Consider the following 19,104-nt stretch of genomic DNA (forward strand, 5'->3'; position numbering starts at 1 on the left):
TGCTTCCTGAAGACCTGCTAGAGTGAGATGGGCCCGGCTCTGGGTCCCAGGGATTGGGAGCGGACCCAGCCCCGCCCATGTGGCCCTGGCAGGGTTCCTTGCATGTCCTGAGCCTGGGCTCCCTCATCTGGACAACTCAGGGTCGAAGTTTCTAAAAGTTTAGAAGTCCCCTTTCAGGGTAGTGTGATCTGGTTTTCCTGTTCGAGGGTGAAAGCATTTTTTGTTGAGGAGGGGGAGGGGGCAGGTGCCTCCACCCCCGCCCCGGGAGCCTGTGGCTGGAACTGCGATCCCACTGGTGGGATCAGGAGAAGGGGACCCCCACCCTGTCCTTTGGTGCTGCCACTGGGCAGACACACAGAGAAGACGTTTGTCGAGTGTTTACCATGTGCAGGGGCCTTGCGGGGGCCCCAGCGAGCAGACACTTCAGGCAGGATGTGTGACCTGCGCCCCGAACGAACGTGGCCGCATGGAGAGGGGAGCTGGTTGAACCAGAGGAAACCCGCAGTCGGGAATGTGCACTGTCTTTTAGGAATGATTTGGGGGCCATAAATTTTCGGCAGCACAGCAATCCGCAGGGTTTTCATAACGCTGAAGAGTTTGGACTTGTCTTGGGGGGTGACAGTTTCACCCGAGTCATACACCAGCTCCAGCTATTTGTTCTTGCAAAGGTGGATTTTTTCCCCTTAAGGTGGAATCCTCCTCAGATTTCATGCTCTGCTTTAACTTGTTTTATTTCACCTGGAATATGAATAAGAATAGCCCATGAGATGTATGGATGGAGGATTTGGGAAGGAGGGCAGAAGGTGTGTTGAGTGGTTACTCTGTGTCGGACTGGACCTGGCTCTGGGCCCACAGAGCACACATCTTGGGCCAGGCCCTTGGCCTTGGCAGCCCGTCCTGCGCTGGGGGCGGGGCGGACCCCCCTCCGGCTCCGTGGTCCTCACACCAGCGCCCCCTGACGCAGCCATTTCACAGACCAGCCACCTGCCCAAAGTCTCACAAGTGGGCATTTGGGAATGAGATTCAAACTCAGGGCTGTGTGACTTGAGAGTGTGTTTTGGGGGAGCAGAAGTCTATTTGGGGGCAAATCTCCTGAATCCCTGCTTATCTCCAGTGGCCAGGAGAGCCCTCTCTCCAGCTGGAGCGCCGACCTCAAGTGTGGATGAGATTGCAGGGAGGAGATGTTTTACATAGTGGATTCCGGGGTGATGTGACGGCTCCTGGAGGACCCTAGAAGCCCTGTTTCCATGCCGACCGTTGCTGTGCCACTCATGGGTACTTTTATCCACTCACTAAAGCAGGCCGGAAAGGATGCCAAAGAGAACACTTTCTGCTTAGAAGCTGGTCATTTGCATTCCATTTGCATATTCAGTGATTGGGAGGGTGTTCTCCCCAAACTGGGGCCAGCTGACACAGTGAGTGTGTTGTCTCCCGAGCCTGGCTTGACTGGATAAAAGGGGTCAAAATTGTGCTGTATATGGATGGAGAGGCTGAGGCTGAGCCAGAGAAGGGGCTCAGGGGCCCCATCATGGAGCCCAGGTCCCTGCAGGCTGTTCCCTTCTCGGGGCTGGGTACAGTGGGGAAGGGGAGCCCCGAGAAGGCAGGGTCCCGCTCAGAGCCAGCCGGAAGGTTCTCTGAGCAGAGCTGTTGAGATAGAGTCCTTTGTTTCTGAAAACACTCCGCCTTTATTAGAACCACTGGGTGATTTGCATGCGTTGCCTCCAGTTCTCCAGTGAGTCAGGAGGGTTTATGCTGGTTCCCAGGTGCAGAAAGGGAAATCCACTTGCTCCACACCGGGTAAGGGGACCAGGTAGAGAGCGGGGTGTGTGAGCGCTGGGAGGAGGCAGGATCTGGTGAGCTCAGGAGGCAAGCGGAGGGTGGGGCAAAGCTGGGGAGGTGGGTGTATTGGTCAGCTCAGGCTGCGTGACAAACACCACAGCTTCAACAGCAGACTTTTTCTCACAGTCTCGGATACCTGAGGTAAGATGTCTGCGGGGTTGATTCCCTCTGAGGCCTCTCTCTGTGGCGTGCAGATGGCCGTCTTCTCCCCGTGTCCTCACGTGGTCCTCCCTCTGTGCTGTCAGTGTCTTAATCTCTTTTAATTAGTACACTAGGCAGATAGGAGTAGGGCCCACCCAGATAACCCCACTTTAACTTAATTACCTGTTCCAAGAGCCCCATCTCCAAATACAGCCACATTCTGAGGTCCTGGGGGTTAGCACTTCAACATATGAATTTGCGGGGGGGGGGGGCACAGCTCACCCCCAGCAGTGGAGTTGTTATGTGAGAGTCTGTGGTGATGCTGAGGAGGGAACAAAGAAGTCAAAGAGTGAATGGGTGAGAGCGTGCTTTTGGGAGCTTTGAATGACATGACGGGCTGAGGGTCTGGTCCTCCTGCTGTGTGACGGACACCTGCCGCAGTCCCCAAAGCAGGGAACTTTGGGATGCAGACAACTTTTGGAGCCAAATAGGCTGGTGTGGGCTGGGCTGGTGGGTTGGGGGAGCTCAGGGGAGTGACCATCCTTCCAGCACGCGACTCAAGTGGGAGTCCTTCCCGTGCAGACAGCTTTCTGGGGGCTGATGGGCCTCCCAGTGTGGAGAAGCCCCTTGGTCTCTCAGTCTGGGTTTCCCTTCAAAAGCAGAGCCTGAGGCAAGGGTTTAGGCCCTGGTGATTTATTTTGGGGTGAGCTCCTGAGGACCAGGAGTGGAAGACTGGGGTAAGTGAGGACGGGAAGGGAAAGGCAGTCCAAAGGGGTGAACTGAGCCAACTGCTCCTCTGTGTACAGGGGACCCATCCTGCTGGGGACCCTTGAGGAGCATTTGAGATCCTCTGGGGTTGTGCCCTGAGGGATGAAGAGGGGCTCCCATCATTCCTGGTCAAGTCTGCCGTGGAGTGGCCGGCCCTCCCTGCACTGCCAGGTTTGCCCACGTGCCAGCATGGCTCTGGCTCTGCTCTGTCCCACGTGGTAGCTTCTGGAAAGCCCACGGGAGTGAAGCCGGGACAGCACATGAGGGGTTCCAGTTACACGCACATGGAGCTGCTGGTCACACCGCAGGCAGAGTGAAGACGTGGCCGGAGCCTGCCAGGTGTTGGGTGGGGGTGTCCCAGGCATCTTCCTGGCTGGCATGAAGGCTAACCAGTGGGACCGCCTGCTTCAGGGAGCCCAGGTCCCCGCCGGTGTTCATATCTTTGACTGACGCTGACGAGCGCGTCTCTGGGGCCAGGCTCTGGGAAGCGCCGTGCTGGGCGCGTGGAGATGGTGGCAGCTGCGGGAAATGGCTGGGAGCCGCTGCCACCCTCAGGGAAGAGGGTCAGGAGGAGGCTTATGCAGACTGCAGGGCAGGCACTTGCCAATTACGCCCTGGAGGTGGGGGGAGGTGTCACATAAGTGGGATCCCTGGAGGGTGCCTATGTCCCGGCAGAATCCGGGCTTCTGGGCGGAGCGCAGGCCGGCTCGCAGCTGGGGACTGGGTTCCGGCCGTGGGGCCGTGGGCAGCAGGGATGCACGCTGCTTCCAGGTCTGGCCCAGAAAAGGCGTCCTGCCCGACACGGCTGTCTCCGCTCACCGGCCGGACAACGCCGGGGTGGCCTCCAGGCCACACAGGTGCCCCTGCACGGGGCGGTCCCCAAGTGAGCGCGCGAGGCTGCACTCCTTGGCCAGTCCGCCTTGAGCTGTGAGAGAGGGGAGGAAAGGCCTCGGTCGTGACGCGCCCTTGAGGCTTCGGGCTCTTTGTTACGGCTGTCCTTCCCGACACTTTGGAAGTGCAGCGTCCCCGTAAGACCTCAGGTGGGCGACGCTGGCTCGGCTGTGGAGTGGCGGACCCGGCGGGAACTCGGACCAGAGTCTTGAAATCTGGCGTCCGTGTGACGAAGGGGTCGGCCCTCTGGGAGACCCGCTGCTGGGGATAACTTGGGAGGCCGAGCACGTGGGCGCTGAGCCTATAGTTCTGGGAGAAGTGGTTGAAAAGAATTAACAGATTAGTGTGTCTTGGCCACTATTGGCTGCTTTTGGCAAGATATTACAGGAAAGAGCAACAGCTGGTTTGAAGCAGGAACAAAAGGGAAGAGAGACAGGGGTTTTCAGTACTGGAAAAGCCAGCCGCTTCTGCATCTGAAACAGCAGTAAGAATGACTAAGAAAACCCTCGGGCTGCTTGAAGATTGGATGAAGGATGTGATATTTCCACCCACTTGCCTGGCTCAGGATTGTTGGGGTTAAGTGGGGAGGGCGAGGCAGGGAGGCAGAGAAGCGGGGGAGGAACAAACAGGGCTAGACTTGGGCTCACGGAACTGACCAGAAGCAAATAGATCAGAAAACTAGGCTTGGAGGGGATTGCATTGCTAACAACATGTTGATCCTGGGCCACAAGAAGAGTCTTTGACTGAAGCTTAGAGTAACCCATGTGCCCCCAGCTCTCTGGAAACTCTACAGCGGCCAGCAGGGACGTACTACCCTTCTCCTACCTCAGAAACTCCTAAAGGGTGGAGCCAGGGGACATGGAGAAAAATGGACAAGGAGCTCTCCAGGGGAGCAGGGCCAGAGCCTAGTCACGGGCCGTCCTGCGTGGTCGCTGTCCCCCGAGGTTAACTCGAGGCGGTGGTCCATCCTTCCCTCTGCCGAATCAGAGATTTCACTGTTACCTTACCCCGACTCCACCACCGTGCACTGTGCGTGTATGTGGCTTCCTTTCCAGCTCAGAGGCCTCCAGGCCGTGCAGTGACCGGATGGCACGCTGGGTGCCTCCCTGGGAAGACGGTGAGTTTCTTCTACGTTTAGGAGGGAGGACACTCACAGATGTGTGTTGGCTGGAGGGGGGGACTATGGCAAAGACTACCACTTGTACAGAGACGTCAGTGTCGCTTCCTGTCCCCCTGGGTGCTCCACGCGGCCGTACTCCCTTGCATTTAGCTGGGGTTGTGTGACTGAGTTACGGCCAAAGGAATGTTGGCGGAGGGGCACTCACCACCTGCAGGCCCCCAGGCCCTGCACCATCCTCCACATCCAGGCCCAAGCTGGATGAGGCTGAGGTGAACTTGGCTGCCATGTGTTGAAGGTGGAGGAGGGCAGAATGGAAGGAGATGGGGCCCCAGGGTGACTTGAGGGAGCTGAGCCCTGCGCCCCCTGCCCGAGTCCATGTGATTGAGAAGAAAACTGTAGTTGCTTGAATGCACTGTGACTTGGGGACTCTTTGTTACAAGGTTGATTTGTCCTGACTAATGCACACACCTGTCTTGCCCCACTTTGAGCTTGGCTGGGCTCTTCTTCTGCGGGAAAGCGGGTGGTCCCACTGCTGACAGGGCTCTGACACCCTGTCACCACAGCCCCAGGGTCTCTCCTGTCTCTCTGACCCTCTGTCCCCTCTCACTGGCCCCTGCTCTCTCTTCTCAGATCATGCTTCCTCTTCTTCAAATATCCTAGGCTGTCTCCTCCCTCAGGACCTACATCCTGTGCCTTCTGCCTCCTGCGTGCCTTTGCCGAGTTCACCCCGGTACCCTTCAGACCTCAGCCTGGATGTCACCCTTGGGGAGGGATTCCTGGCACTCAGACTGGATGAAGTCCCCCCCATATGGCTGCAGATCTGAGCTACGATGGCCCCAAAGCTGCCCTGGCCTGGGCGGAAGAGAAGTGTTCTGGAAGGTGTGCTAGCTGGTTGCTGCTACTTCCCTCCCCCACGTCTTTCCCTTCCTCCCTCCTTGCGACTGAACCCCAATTTGGCTCAGAGGGACCGTGGACCCCTGCCACTCCTTTCCCAGACTCCCTGCCCCTGGGACCAGTTCTGCCTGATGGGATGTAAGTGGGAGTCTGCTTAGTGGGTTCTTAAAAGGCTGTTGTTTTCCTAAAATTGCCAGCCAGGCCTGCCCCTTCACCTTCCCATCTTCCTCCTGCCATCCTCGAAGGATGGTGGTCCTGGAGCCGGCAGGAGCTTGTGCCCTTGGCCACTTCCTCCAGCGGCTGCCCCAGCCCTGGCCTGTCCCCTTCCAGAGGAAAACCCTGTCTGGTCCAGCATGGAAATGGGACTTTATTCCACGCAGCTGAAGGTGTCCTAACTGCTGCAGAAGGCTTTTAGGGGCTCAGCGGAATGTACAGGGAGGCTGGAGAACCATGCTCGGGGTACTTGGAACCAAGGCCACTGAGGCCAGAGAACACAGCCCTGTCAGGGCCTCAGGGACCATGTGGGGACACTGCTCCTGAGGTTCCGGAATGAGTCCAAAGCCCCTTGCCCCTCAAGACACGTTTCAGATCCAGAGCCCTGGGTGGGGCAGTCCAGTCCCACCTCTGTCCGGGCAGCAGGAGGGGACATCTGGGTCCCTTCCTCCGGAGGGAGGCCAGGGCCGGACGACCACCTGCGATGTACTCTGCGAGCTCCCTGTGCTGTCATTATGGGCATTCTCAGCCAAAGGCCCAGAACCGTGAGCCTGGGGGATGCGCACAGAGCCCGGGGGAGGGGCGGCAAGGGGCTGAGCTGGGGAAGGCTCCCAGGAGGAGCGAGGTCCCAGTGGACACACTTGTTCTTTTGAGATGTAACTGACACACAATGTAACGCTATTTTGGTTTCGTTAGTACAACATAACGATTCAATGCGTGTGTAAATCGCCAAAGGATCACCACGGTGAGTCTGGGTAACCTCCTTCACCGTGAAGTGACAAGTTTTCTTTTCTTGCGGTGAGGACTTTTAAGATCCCCTCTCTCAGCAACAAATACGCAATGCAGTCTTATTAACCACAGTTACGTGGCATCCCCAGGACTTGCGTCTCTTAGAACTGAAAGTTTGTCCCTTCTGACCCCCTTCACCCGTTTCCCCACCCTCCACCCCTGCCCCTGGCGACCACCGGTCTGTTCTCTGGTTCTATGAGTTCAGTTTTGGGGCTTTTTTTTGGATCCCATGTGTAAGAAAGATCATATGGTCATTGTCTGTCTCTCTCTGACTTACTTCACTTAGCACGGTGCCCTCAGAATCCGTCCATGTGGTCACAGATGGCAAGGTTTCGTTCTCGTTCATGGCTGAGTAATGAACAGTGTGTGTGTGTGAGCGCATGCCACAGCTTCTTACCCGTCCCCCGGTGATGGACACTGAGGTGGTTTCCATGTCCTGACTGCTGTGAACAGGGGGTGCAAGTACCTTTTTGAGTTAGTATTTCTGTTTCCTTAAGGGAAGTCCCCAGGAGTGGGGCTGCCGGACCCCACGGCAGTTCTGTGTTTAGTCTTCTGAGGAGCCTCCGTTGTAGCCGCACCAGTCTGCCTTCCCACCAGCAGCGCACAGGGCTCCCTTTCCTCACGTCCTCGCCAGCACTTGTTGTTTCTCGTCCGTTTGATGACAGCCACTCTCAACAGGTGTGAGACGACGCTTCATTTTTGGTTTCATTTTGCATTTCCCTGGTGATTTATGACGTTGAGCATCTTTTCATGTGCCTGTTGTCCGTTTGTGCGTCTTCTTTGTGAAAATGTCTGTTCAGATCCTCTGTCCATTTTCCAATCAAGTTGTTCAGTTTTTTTCCTGGTTTGTTGTTAGAGTTCCTATGTATTTTGGTTACCCAAAATCAGATAGATTTGTAAATAGCTTCTCCCATTAGGTGCGTTGCCTTTTTAGCATCACTGGTGGTTCCCTCGCTGTCCAGAAGCTTTTGAGTTTGATCTGGGGGGCAGCTCTGGTCCGCTGTGCTCCACAACAGAACTCTCGTCCTGGGTCCCCCACCCCACGTGCCTGGGGTGGTTCACCCGCCAGGCTCAGTGCCACGTGGGAGCAGCCCTCCCGGAGCCGACAGTCTCCGAGGGGAGCAGACGTCACAGACACAGACAGACACACAGACCACCCGGGGGGGACGTGGGGAGGGCTACGGAGACAGTCAGGTGTGCGGTGAGAACGGTGTGCTCCAGCTCACAGGTGGGAGGGGTCAGATGGGCAAAGAGTGGAGACCAGGGTGGTCCTGGGATGGAGCCAGGCTGGGCTGAGACCCTGAGTCTGGGGGAGCGAGCCGCACTGCGTGTGAGGACCTGAACGGGGCTGGCGCGGGAGAAGTACGTCCAGCCAGGAGACAGCGGTCAGGGGCCACATGGCCAGACCAGGTGGGCTTGCCGAGCCCCGCAGTCCGGGTGGTGGGGGGAGCCTCCCACGTGGCACCCCCAAGATTACGTGTAGCAGAGCATCCTGTGGTGTCGAGGGTCCCCTGGGAACCACCGTCAGGGGTGCGTTTCGCTCGCTGGCCTCTCTGACTCAGTCCAGGCAACCTGATGATGGCCCTTGTTGGAGATGCTACAGTGCATGTTTCCGGGGCAGAGTCCCCACGTCCCCTTGGCCGCGGCCCCCGGGGAGCCCCCCCACCCTGACTCGCCCACCTCCCCTGCTGGGAAGCTCACTCGCCCTTCCTCTGGACTCCCTGACTAGGAGAAGGCGTCCTCATGAGGGGCACTGACTTCCCCCTCACCCAGTCTCCCCCCTTTCCAGCCTTCAGTCCCAGCTCTGCCCCCTGCTGTCCCCTGGCCCCAAAACCACCCCGCAGAAATTGCGATGAACCACGGAGGCCCTCTCAGGCTGCTCCTCCATCCGTGAGAGAAATGCATGGTTGTGTGAGGCTCCTGGGGCGTTCGAGGCCTCGTGGCCAAGGCCTCCCCCAGACGCCCCTGTGCTGTGGTGGTGGGGAAGGAGGCCTGGAGGGCGGGGCCGTGTCGAGCTCTGTGGCTGTCTTCTCAGTGGGCCTTGGTTTCTCTGTCTGTAAAAGGGACACACTGCAGCCCAAGAGCTGGGCCTGATCTGAAAAGGGGAATTGTGTCGGTGTGTGTGCACGTGTCTCACACGCATGTGTGCCTTTGTCTGGGTCTGTGTTCAAAGGCTGGGCCTGATCCCCAGCTCTGGCATTTACCAGCTCTGGACCGGAGGCCAGGTGTGCTGCCTGCGGGGCCTCAGTTCCCCACCTTGACGGTGGAGGTGAGGGCGGGGGGCGGGACCTCACAGGGCTGTCGGGAGGTTTGCAGAAGCTCCTGACTGTGGAGGACCTGGTGTGGGGCTGGGCGCGGGGGAGACTCTGAGCGATGCAGATCTGATACTGACCGGGAGCTTCCCTCCCCCAGGTGGTCTGCGCTTCCCCTGGGCCCTCCCTGTCTTCTGCCCGCAATTCAGTGAGCCAGCGTCTTCCTGGCTTTGGGGGTTTCGAAAGCGTAGACCCACTAGGAATGGAAGTTCTCGTGGGCGCGTACTCTGTGCTGGGTGCTGTTCTGGTCGCTCCACACGTGTTACCTCCTGGAACCCTGTCCCGTGTCACGGACGAGGGGACCGATGAGCACAGCGAGGCCATGCGTGCTGCACAGCTGGTGGTGCTGAGGCAGCACGACTTCCGGGGACCCGGATTCTTCCCGCGGCACCTTCTGCTGCGTTCGCAGCGAGAGCCTGGAGTCTCCAGCAGCTCTCCCGACCCGCAGTGAGGCTTCCCGCTCCGGGCGGGCACCAGGCCCCCAGGCCTAGGCCGCAGGTGGGCTGCGGGGCCCTGATAGCAGCCGGGCTTGGCCTGCGCGCCGCGGGAGCAGTGCCTGGTGGGGTCTCCCCGTCCGGGCGGGAGAAGGCACGCCGGGCCGGAGGGTCCTCCCAAAGACAGGAGCGGGCTGAGGGGTGCACATCTCCGGGGAAAGGTGGGTGTCCCCAAGTGGACTGAGATCCAACTTCCGTCACAGTCGGACCCAAGAAATGAATTTGAGATAAAAAAAAAACACTCTTTTAAAAAAAGTCTTGAACACGGAGGGTGTGGGCTGTGCGCCGTCCAGGCTCTGCTCAGCTGGGCCGTGACCGTTGTCTTGCTGTTACTGTTCAGCCGTGGAGGGGGCAGAAGGGGACTGTTTGTGGGCGGTGTCCCATGTGCTTTTGTGTGTGTCTGTGATTCTGTTTGCTTTTGTGTGTCTCTGCAGGTGTACGTGTCTGCGCGCTTGTGTGTGTGTGTGTGTGTGTGTGTGTGTGTGTGTATTTGTGTACGCCGTCCCGTGTGCGCACCCAGCCTGGCTGCGCTCAGCCGCCCTCCCTCCGTCCCGGCCCCGGGCCCCCAGAATGCGGTTTTGTTTCTCACCCTTTCATATTCAAATGGAAGCCGGGCTCTCAGCATCCACGGGGATTTATGGGCTGATTGTGTATTGTTGAGCGGGGCGGCTGGGTGAGCTCACCACTGCCTTGTGATGGTAATTCCTGCCTGGGCTGGACGGGAGACCCCGTCTGCTTCAGAGGGACCTGCCCCGGTCCTGCTCCCCCTGCCCCCGCCCCTCATTGCCTGGTGCCCCAGCCGCTCGTTCAGCCCAGAAGCGGGGAATGACACCGGTGACAGCAGCAACATTCATTTTGGGGGCTGACTGCCCGACACGGCTCTTAACCCTTTCAAGTTTTACTCGTTTTAGCTCCGTTTGGAAGGATGAGGGAACTGCGTCAGGGGACGATGCCTGAGGGCAGACAGCTGCCCCCACACTGGCTGCTGTGGGCCCTGGGGTGGTCTGGCTAGCGGTGGGGGCGGAGGGTGAGGCAGAGGAGCCTCTGGGCAGCTGGGTGCCCTCCTCCGCACTCCCCGCCATGCCATCCCATGTTCTGCCCAGGCTCTCTGTGCCTCATCCCTGCTATCTTTCTTTTATCATGTGGGTTGCCTCAGTTCTGGCCTCCTCTCCTGTGTCCTGAACCTTGGCCCAGCCTCCCTGCCTCCTCGAGGCTCCCCTACCCTCAGCTCGGCCGCTGGGATGTCCTTCCTAAAGCTCCCACCACTCCTGGGCTTACGCCTTTGGTGCCTCCGACCGTGCTTCAGCTGGCGCTCACACTTCTCCTGGCATTTAGAGCCCACTGGCATCTGCTCCTGTCCCCCCACCCCCACCCCGCCTGGGCAGGGCTGCTCTGGGGCGGGTGGGGCAGGCAGAGGGCAGAGCTGGGGTCAGTACTGAGCTCCCCAAAGGGAGCGGCATGAAAGCGGGGCTGCTGGGTCCTTTGACTGGACTTGGACCTGGCCCGGGTTTCCGCGGTGGGAGGTGGCCATTCAGGCGGGAGCAGTTGGGAACGGGGGCTCCCACCCTCAGCTGCCGAAGGGCCCAGCTGGATGCTGCTCAGGCACGGCCCCCCACATCCTGAGCCTTGCTGCCCTCAGATGCTCCTGCAGGGAAGAGGAGGAGAGGGGCCCTCCCTCGGTCCAGGCTGTGGGCTACACAGAGCAAGCCGGAGACTCATGGACGCAGGGGGCTGGGTGGCGCCTTACGATGGAACGATGGGACGTGGGTGGGGTGGAACTTTGCAGTCAAGTTCTCCTGGGTCCTTCTCCTTTCTCTGCCAACTGCCGGGTCAGCAAACCTCTTGGCTTCTCAGTTTCTGCATCTGAGAAATGGGACACCACCACTGAAACACGGAGTTGCTGCTGACACCAAGGGTTCCGTTGGAGAAGGGCCTGCCTTGAAGGGCTATTTAAAACTAAAAATGAAAATGGCATTTCTACAACAGGCAGCTTGATCTCCTGTGCATTTGGGACCCCTGTCTTCTCAGTGGAGCCCTGGGGCGCCATCTTGTTTGGCCTGTGTGATCTCTCTGAGCCTCAGTTTCTCCATCCATGAAAAAGACATAAGGATGGCTTCGGGGGCCCCACCAGCCAGCCTGCCCGCCTTCACCTGCTGAATCCTGAGACAGGAGTGTCCGGGGCTGGGAAGAGGAGTTCAGGATCCAGTTACTGTCGGGCGGGCCCAGCCCCCAGCCCCCAGCCAGTGGGAATCACATTAACCTCGGCCAGAGGGATCACCATCTGTCCAAACAGTGCGGACTAGGTGGCCCGCCGCCCGGGCATCTCCAGCGCCAGGCGACACCGCACGCTCCCTCCCAGATACTCAACCCCACAGACTTGCCTGCAGTCCACCCTCCGGGCCTCAGTCCTCCCGGCTGTACAAGGCCTCAGCTGGTCTGTGCTGGGTGGCAGCCCCAAACACTTCCTCCCAGCCTCTGCGGGGTCCTGTCCTCTGAGAGGGGCAGTCCCACCCCAGGAGAGACGCAGGGACCGGATGGAGACTGGGTCCTGTGCAGAAGAGCAGCACAGGGGGACAAGGATTTGGGAGGCCACGGTCTCTTGTGTGTTTACGATTTATTTATTTAGCGTTTTGATACAGGGTGTATGTAGCTTTTCCTCCAGATGAGGACTGTTTGAGCACAAATGGGGCACTATTCATCACTGCCCGGGATGAAGGCTGTAAATCAGGACGTGCGGTCACGTAGCGTGGACGTCCCCTCCCACGTGCTTCACAGCTGTTAACCCATGTAATCCTCCTGACAAACCTCGGTGGGGGGTGCGATTACCCCCATTTTCCAGATGAGGAAGCTGAGGCCCAGAGAAGAGAAATTCACCTCCATTAGCACCCACTATGTGTTAGGCACTGAGCGAGGCCATTTCACGTAAATCTGTCTAACCCTGACCACTGGGCCACCAAGGACGTTTTGGGAACCCTGTTTACAGTTGAGGAAACTGAGGCTCTGAGACCCCACTCAAGTTCAAGGGAGCCCCAGTCTCGGCCCCTCTCTCTGCCTGACTGGGTCTCCTGCTACATACATTCCAACCCCAATCTCCTGGCTGCTTTTTTCTTTTCTTTTCAATTTCCCCTGGGTGGGTTGCGGCGGGGAGAAGGGTGTGTCACCAACAGAAAAATGCGTGTGTTCTTCTAGGTGAGACGGGAACAATGAGGAGGGGGCCTGGCTGCGGGGGTGGGGGCTCCGGGTGCAGTGAGGAGTGGACACTTGGCAGCAGAGCTGCCCTATTGGGAATCTAGGCTCAGGCGTACGCGCATGGGCACACACACACACACACACACACACTTGTGCGTGCACGCTCTCTCTGAGGAAACAGGTGCACGAGGACGCCCCTGTGGACGGGGCAGTCTTTTTTGAGGGATTCCATCACCCAGGGCTGAGGTCTGGCCTCCTGCCTGTCCTACCCGTCACTGACTTGCTGTGTGACTTTGGGCAGGGCCCTTCCCTCTCTGGGCTTCGAGGTCCCACTTGGAACTCCACAGTCTGAGACCCAAGGCCCTCACACAGCCCTGGGCTGTCCAGCTGGCTGTGTAAGCAGCTAGGGACTCTGGATTCAGGGCTCAGTGGCTTGGGTTCAGATCCAGGCTCTGCCTTTCCCCTGGGTGTCCTCGGGCAAGTAACCGGACCTGTGTCTGTGTGAGTGCCTGGAAAGTGGGACGATGTTGGTGATGCTGGTGAGGAGGAGTAGGAGGATGGAGATGGTGTCCCACTGGGCTGCGCTGCAGGCTGAATGAGGGAATGTATAGAGACGCTTGCGCAGGGCCTGATACAGGGGAGGAGCTGGGCTGTTTCTTGTCATTACCTTCTCAGGTGAACATGAGAACAGAGGCTCCCTGGGGGAGGCAGGCTGGGGTTGGCAGGGACGTGGGGGCCTGAGAGTCCGAGGGTAAGCACGGGAGGGAGTGCCTGGCCAGCGGCCTGCCCGGGCACCAGACAGACAGGGCATTGTGCAGGGACAGGATCCCCACTGACTGAGGGAGCCTCGCCCAGGCTCCTCCCGGGACCCAGTGGAGGTGGGGTGTAGGCCTCGTGCCCGGGAATCTGACCCCACTGCCGTGGCCAGAGCCGGCGGGGACCGCAGCCCCTGGCCAGCCCAGCCGCTCTCTAACCTCGCCCATTTGGGCGCCACCTTGGAGATGTTCCGCCCTGGGAGGGAGCATTCCTGTCATTTACTTCACGCTTGTCTTAATTTTAAATTTATCTTTTCATTGAATTTTGGGGGGATCTGAGTTCTGCTCACATGGTTCAAAAATCAAAAAGTTTAATGAACACTTTCGGGTGAGTCTGCCTCTGGCCCCGTCTCCCACCACCTGGCCCCTCCCCGTGGGCCACAACTATTAGTCTGTGTCGCTAAGTACAATACAGACTGTGAGTTTGATATATTTTCCCTGTTCTAAAGACAATCTGATGTGCGCAATGCACATTTTCCTACAGCATGATTTTTTTCCCTCTAAATGTTAGTTTTCAAATTAACTTTTCTACTTAAGTGAATTTAAATGAAAAATACACTCCAGCACTTCCTGTAAGCAGAAGGTAGCCATGACACGTGCAAACAGACCAGGCCAAGAAGTCCCGGCGGGTCCTGTTGTCGGGGAGGCCCCTGCACTCGAAGTCCGCCTGCTCTCTGTTCCAGGGGGACCAGCAGATGTTAGAGGGAAGCTGACGCTTGCAGCACCAAGCTGGCAGTTTTTCTGTGAGCTAATTACAAGGACTAAAACAATGTGGATGGGTACCATCTTTCCCACCTTGGAACTCAGTGTATTTAATGCAGATTGTCACGCCCACACTTTGGGGAAATTTCATCCAGTCCAACAACATGGTCATCTTAGGGGTAAACAGGCCCAGAAAGCGGGGAGGGCGTCAAAGGGCTCAGCTGGCTGGTGGCAGAGCCTGGAAGAGACCCTAGATCTCCAGGACCCTCTCTGCACAACCTGGGGCAGGAGGAATGGGGTTTGCTTGGAAACACCACGCCCACTCCCGGCCCCAAGCCCCTCCCCTGTGTCCCAGCTTTATATAACCAGCCTCTGCTGCTTACTCTAGGCCATCGAATTTGCTGGTGTACAGCTGTTCGCAGTGTTCCGTTTTACTTCCGTGAGCTTGGTAGTAATGTCCCCTCTTTCGCTGCTGACCCTGGTAATTCAAGTCTCCTCTGTTTTCTCCTGGTTCACCAGTCTAGCAGTTCGTCAGTTTTGTTGATTTTTTTTCCGAGAACCGGCTTTTGGTTTCTTGGATTTTCTCTGTGGCTTTTCTGTTCTCTGTTTCATTAATTTTCTTCTCAGTCATTATTATCTCCTCCCTTCTGCTTACTTTAGAAGAACTGACTCTTCTTGTCCCAGAGGCTTAAGGTGGATGGTTCGGTTCTTGGTTCGAGATCGTCCCCCTTCTTAAGTCTAGGCACTGACAGCTACAGATTTCCCTCTCAGCACAGCGTCGGCTGCAGCCCAGGGTTTAGGAATCTTGTGTCTTTGTTTTCATCCGTTTGAAGTATTTTTCATTTCCTTCGCGTGTTTTCTAATTTCCCCTGTGACCTCTTCTTTGCTGCGTTGGTTGTGAAGGAGTGTGTTGGTTAATTCCCACATGTTTGTGGGGTTCCCAAATTTCTTTCTGTTACTGATGTCTGATTTAAATCCATTGTGGTTGGAGAACATAGTTAGTGTTATTTCTATCCCTTTAAATGTGTTGAGGTTTGTTTTGTAGCCTGACTTACAGAACGTTCCACGGGTACCTGTACCTTTGAGAAGAGCCCGTGTCCTGCCGTCGCTGGGTGCAGTGCTCCACAGGTGTCTATTAGGTCTAGTTGGTTTATGGTGTTCAAATAATTTCCTTTTTGCTCTTCTGCCTAAGTGTACTATTCATTTTGAATGCAACGATTTTTATTGAAATTTCCAGTTTTTATTGATGTAGCTATGTTTTCCCTTCAATTGTGTCACTTTTTCCTTCGTGTACTTTGGGGCTCTGTTGTTAGGTGCACGTATGTTTATAGTTATTATGTCTTCCTGATGGATCAGCTCTTCCTTTAACCTCTGTTTGTCTCCAGTAATGGTTTGCTTTAAAGTCTGTTTTTCTCTGATGTTAGGATAGCCGTCCCAGTTCTCTTGTGGTTGCTGTGTTTGCGTGATGCATCTCTCCCCTTCCTTTCACTGTGAGTCTCTTTGTGTCTTCAAGCCTAAGGTGTTTTTCTTGTACATAACAGAGAGTTGGGGCTCACTGCTAAAGTCCAGCCTGACAACCTCTGCCTTTGGTTGGGTCATCTCATACACTCACATTTAGTGCCGTTACTGGTATAATTGGACTTGCATCTGCCACCTGACTTTTTGTTTTCTACATGTCTTAAGTCTTCCCTGTTCCTCCATTCCTCTTTTACTGGTTTCTTTTGTGTTAAGTGAAACTGTTCACCTGTCTCAGTCATTCAAGCCATTTTTCCTGAGCAATGGAATCTGACTACATCCCTTACGCCGGCAGCTTTGGGCACCTTTTGGAGATCCTGGTCTCGGATGTGGTACCCGGGCTGGGACTTGCCGCTATTACTGTCTCCCTGAGGGCTGGTGGAGGAGCCCAAAGGCGACTCGCCCTTCTGACTCCCAACGCGAAAATCTTCTTCATCATAGGGCCCACGGGCTTCAGACACACCTCACCTGCCCCTCGGCTTTTCTCCAGCTCCTTGCTTTTTTAACAGCACGAAGTGCCCCACTCTGTACCTCTACTAATACGTTTTGCTTTAGTGTCCAGTTTGCTTAGTAATAACATAACCGCACCTGCTGACTTTTGGTCTTGCTGTTGGCCTGCTTATGCTCCATCCTGAGCTCTCAGTCTGTCAATTACCTTTTATTTCTTATGTGTCTTTTTTTTGACATCTTTATTGTGGTTGGTTCCTGTACCGTAAGCTACACACATCTCAGGTGTACAATCTGATGAACTTTGATAGCTGTGCACACCCATGAAACCACCACCACCATCAAGATAGCTAACATTTCCATCACTTCCCAAGAGGTGCAATTTTCAGATTCCCAATTTATCCCTTCCCACCCCCGTCCCCCCGCTAAGCAGAAGTTTGTTCTCTATGTCTGAGTCTGTTTCTGTTTTGTAGGTGAGTTCATTTGTTCATTTGAAAACAGCATATAGTGATAGTTTTAAGAATCCAATCTGGCAATCTTTTTCTTATAATTGGAGGTTTTGAGTCAATTTGCATTTTCTGTAATGGTCGCTACATTTAGGTGTAAATTTAGCATCTTACCAAGCACTCTTTCATTGTCCAACCTGTGCCATTTCCTTAGTCTCGACTTTGGTGACACTTACATATCTATTTAAGAATTTTTTTATTATTCTGTTTTCCTCTGTTAGTTTGGAAAGTATACACTGTTTTATTATTCTTTCAGAAGTTACCCTAGAGATCACAATACGCATCCTTCATTTATCCAAGTCTCATATTAACTGGCGCTTCACCGTTTCCTGGACAGTGCAAGCTCTTCGGCATATCTGAATTCAAATTAGCTCCTTGACTCTTATGTTGTTGCTGTCATTTATTTTAATTCCACATATATTTTAACACCTCAGTATTAATTATAGCAGTATTAGTATTATCAGTACTCATTTATACTTCTCTGCATATTTTAAAAGTTTTTGTTTTGAGAGATCTTTAGACTTACATAGTAGTTGCCGAAACAGTTCAGAGGGCTCCCCTGGCCCCCTCCCCCAGCCACTCTAACATCTTCATAACCACAATACAACGCCCCCGACCAGGTAATTAACAGTGACGCAGTGCACGAAACTGAACTATAGGCCTTATCCAAATGCACCAGTTTTTACATGCACGCGTTTTGCGGGGGGCTGGGAGTTGGGGGAGGAGCGTGCTCACAGTTCTGTGGAATTTGCCGCATGCGCACATTCATGTCACCATCGTCACGGTCAGAATACAGGAATATTCCATTATCCCTGAGAAACTCTAACCTGCCCCGCTGCAGTCACACCCTCCCCTCCACCCTAAGCCCTGGCAACCACGCATCTTTTTTCCATGATTATAATTTCGTCACTTTGGGAATGTCACGTATGTACGGAACCGTACAGTCTGCTACCTGGGACTGGCTCGTCCCCTACTCAGTGTAATGCCTTTGACTTCCATCCAAGTTGTTGCACGTGGCTGTAGCTCATTTCTTTTTATTTCTGAGTCGTGTTCCCTGATGTGAATGTGTCAGTATTTGTTTAATCATTCACCTGTTGAGGAACATTCTGGTTGAGTCCATGTTTTGCCTGTGACACAGAAGACGGCTGTGAACATCTGTGTACAGGCTTTGGTGCGGACATAGACTTTCCCTTCTCTAAGGGAAATGCCCAGACGTGTGGTTGTGGGGTTGGATTGTAGTTTCAAAAGAAAGCGCCAAACTATTTCCAGGGAAACTGCAGCATTTTTTGTGCTAACGGGCAGCGTGCGAAAGAGCCAGGTTCTCTCCATCTTCACTGGCATTTCCCACCATCCTCCATGTGAGCTGTGATAACAGGTGTGCAGAGACAGTCCACCCTGCCCTTAGCTTGCTGTTCCCCTGTCACTGATGGCGTCGAACATCCTTTCATATATAGACTCTTTGGGAAAATGTCTCTTTGTGTCTTTTGCCCATTTTTAAATTTGACTGCTTACTTTTCTCTCTCTCGCTCTCCTTTTTTGTTGTTGTCGTGGAGATTTGAGAATTACATCATGTAGATATGAGTCCTTGGCATGATGCATGGTCACAAATGCTTTCTCCTGGTCTGTTCATTTTCTTTCATCCTCTTAACGAAGTTTTGCCGAGCGTAAGTTTTAAATTTTGAAGAATTCAGTAAACTGACTTTTTTCCTTCTGTGGGTCATGCTTTGGCATCATATTTCAGGGCTGTTCACGAAGCCCAGGTTGTCTTTCCCCTAGGGTTTCTCCCGGACGCTTTTTAGTGTCGTGGTTTGCGTGTGAGCCTATGGTCCAGTTTTGAGGAGGGGTGAGGCTTACGTCTAGGTCCGTTTCTTTACCTGTGGATACCCAGCTGCCACAGCACCATTTGTGGAGGAGACCAGCCTTCTTCTGCTGAATGGTTTTTTGGGTATTTGTCAAAAACCTTGTGTGGGTCCATTTCTGAGTCCTTTGTTTTACTCCATTGACTCACGGGTCCATCTCTTCACCAAATACCACACAGTCCTGGTCACTGTAGCTCCGTGGTGTTACTTCCGCTGATGTTAAACAGCCATTCCTGCTTTCTTTGGACGAGTGTTTGCATAATGCAACTTTCCCATCCTTTCAGCCTACCTATGTCTTTAAGTGAGTTTCTTGCAGAAAAGTCTACAGTTGCCAGTCTGCCTTTTAATTTACATTTGATTTAATTCCATTTACATGAAATATAATTAACTATTGAACATTTAAAGACTTAAGCCTGCCATCCTATTTCCTATTTGTTTCCTGTTTTTCATTCCTGCATTTCCGGTTCCTCCTTCCTGGGGGTTACCTGGACCATTGTCAGAATCCCGTTTTGATTTACCTGCCGTGTGCTTGTGTCTGTCTTTCTGTATAAATTTTTAGTGGCTGCTACAGAGATCACATGATACACACAGGATTTATCATAACCTCCTG

The 19,104-nt window shown here is 54.9% G+C and overlaps 1 long non-coding RNA gene across 2 annotated transcripts in view; it reads left to right on the forward strand.

Moving 5' to 3' along the window:
* Positions 1 to 1,583: 1,583 nt before the first annotated feature.
* Positions 1,584 to 19,104, forward strand: part of LOC116158303 (uncharacterized) — a 43,376-nt gene continuing 25,855 nt past the window's right edge. Inside the window, exon 1 of one of the 2 annotated variants that reach the window (XR_004142626.2) lies at positions 1,584 to 1,797. This is a non-coding gene — a long non-coding RNA (uncharacterized LOC116158303). Of the gene's footprint in view, positions 1,798 to 1,900; positions 1,981 to 19,104 lie in introns of those variants that run through there. The other variant, XR_010384752.1, reaches the window with a different exon arrangement.

This window comes from Camelus dromedarius, chromosome 17 (genome assembly GCF_036321535.1).
Source record: "Camelus dromedarius isolate mCamDro1 chromosome 17, mCamDro1.pat, whole genome shotgun sequence".
Classification (NCBI taxonomy): Eukaryota; Metazoa; Chordata; class Mammalia; order Artiodactyla; family Camelidae; genus Camelus; species Camelus dromedarius.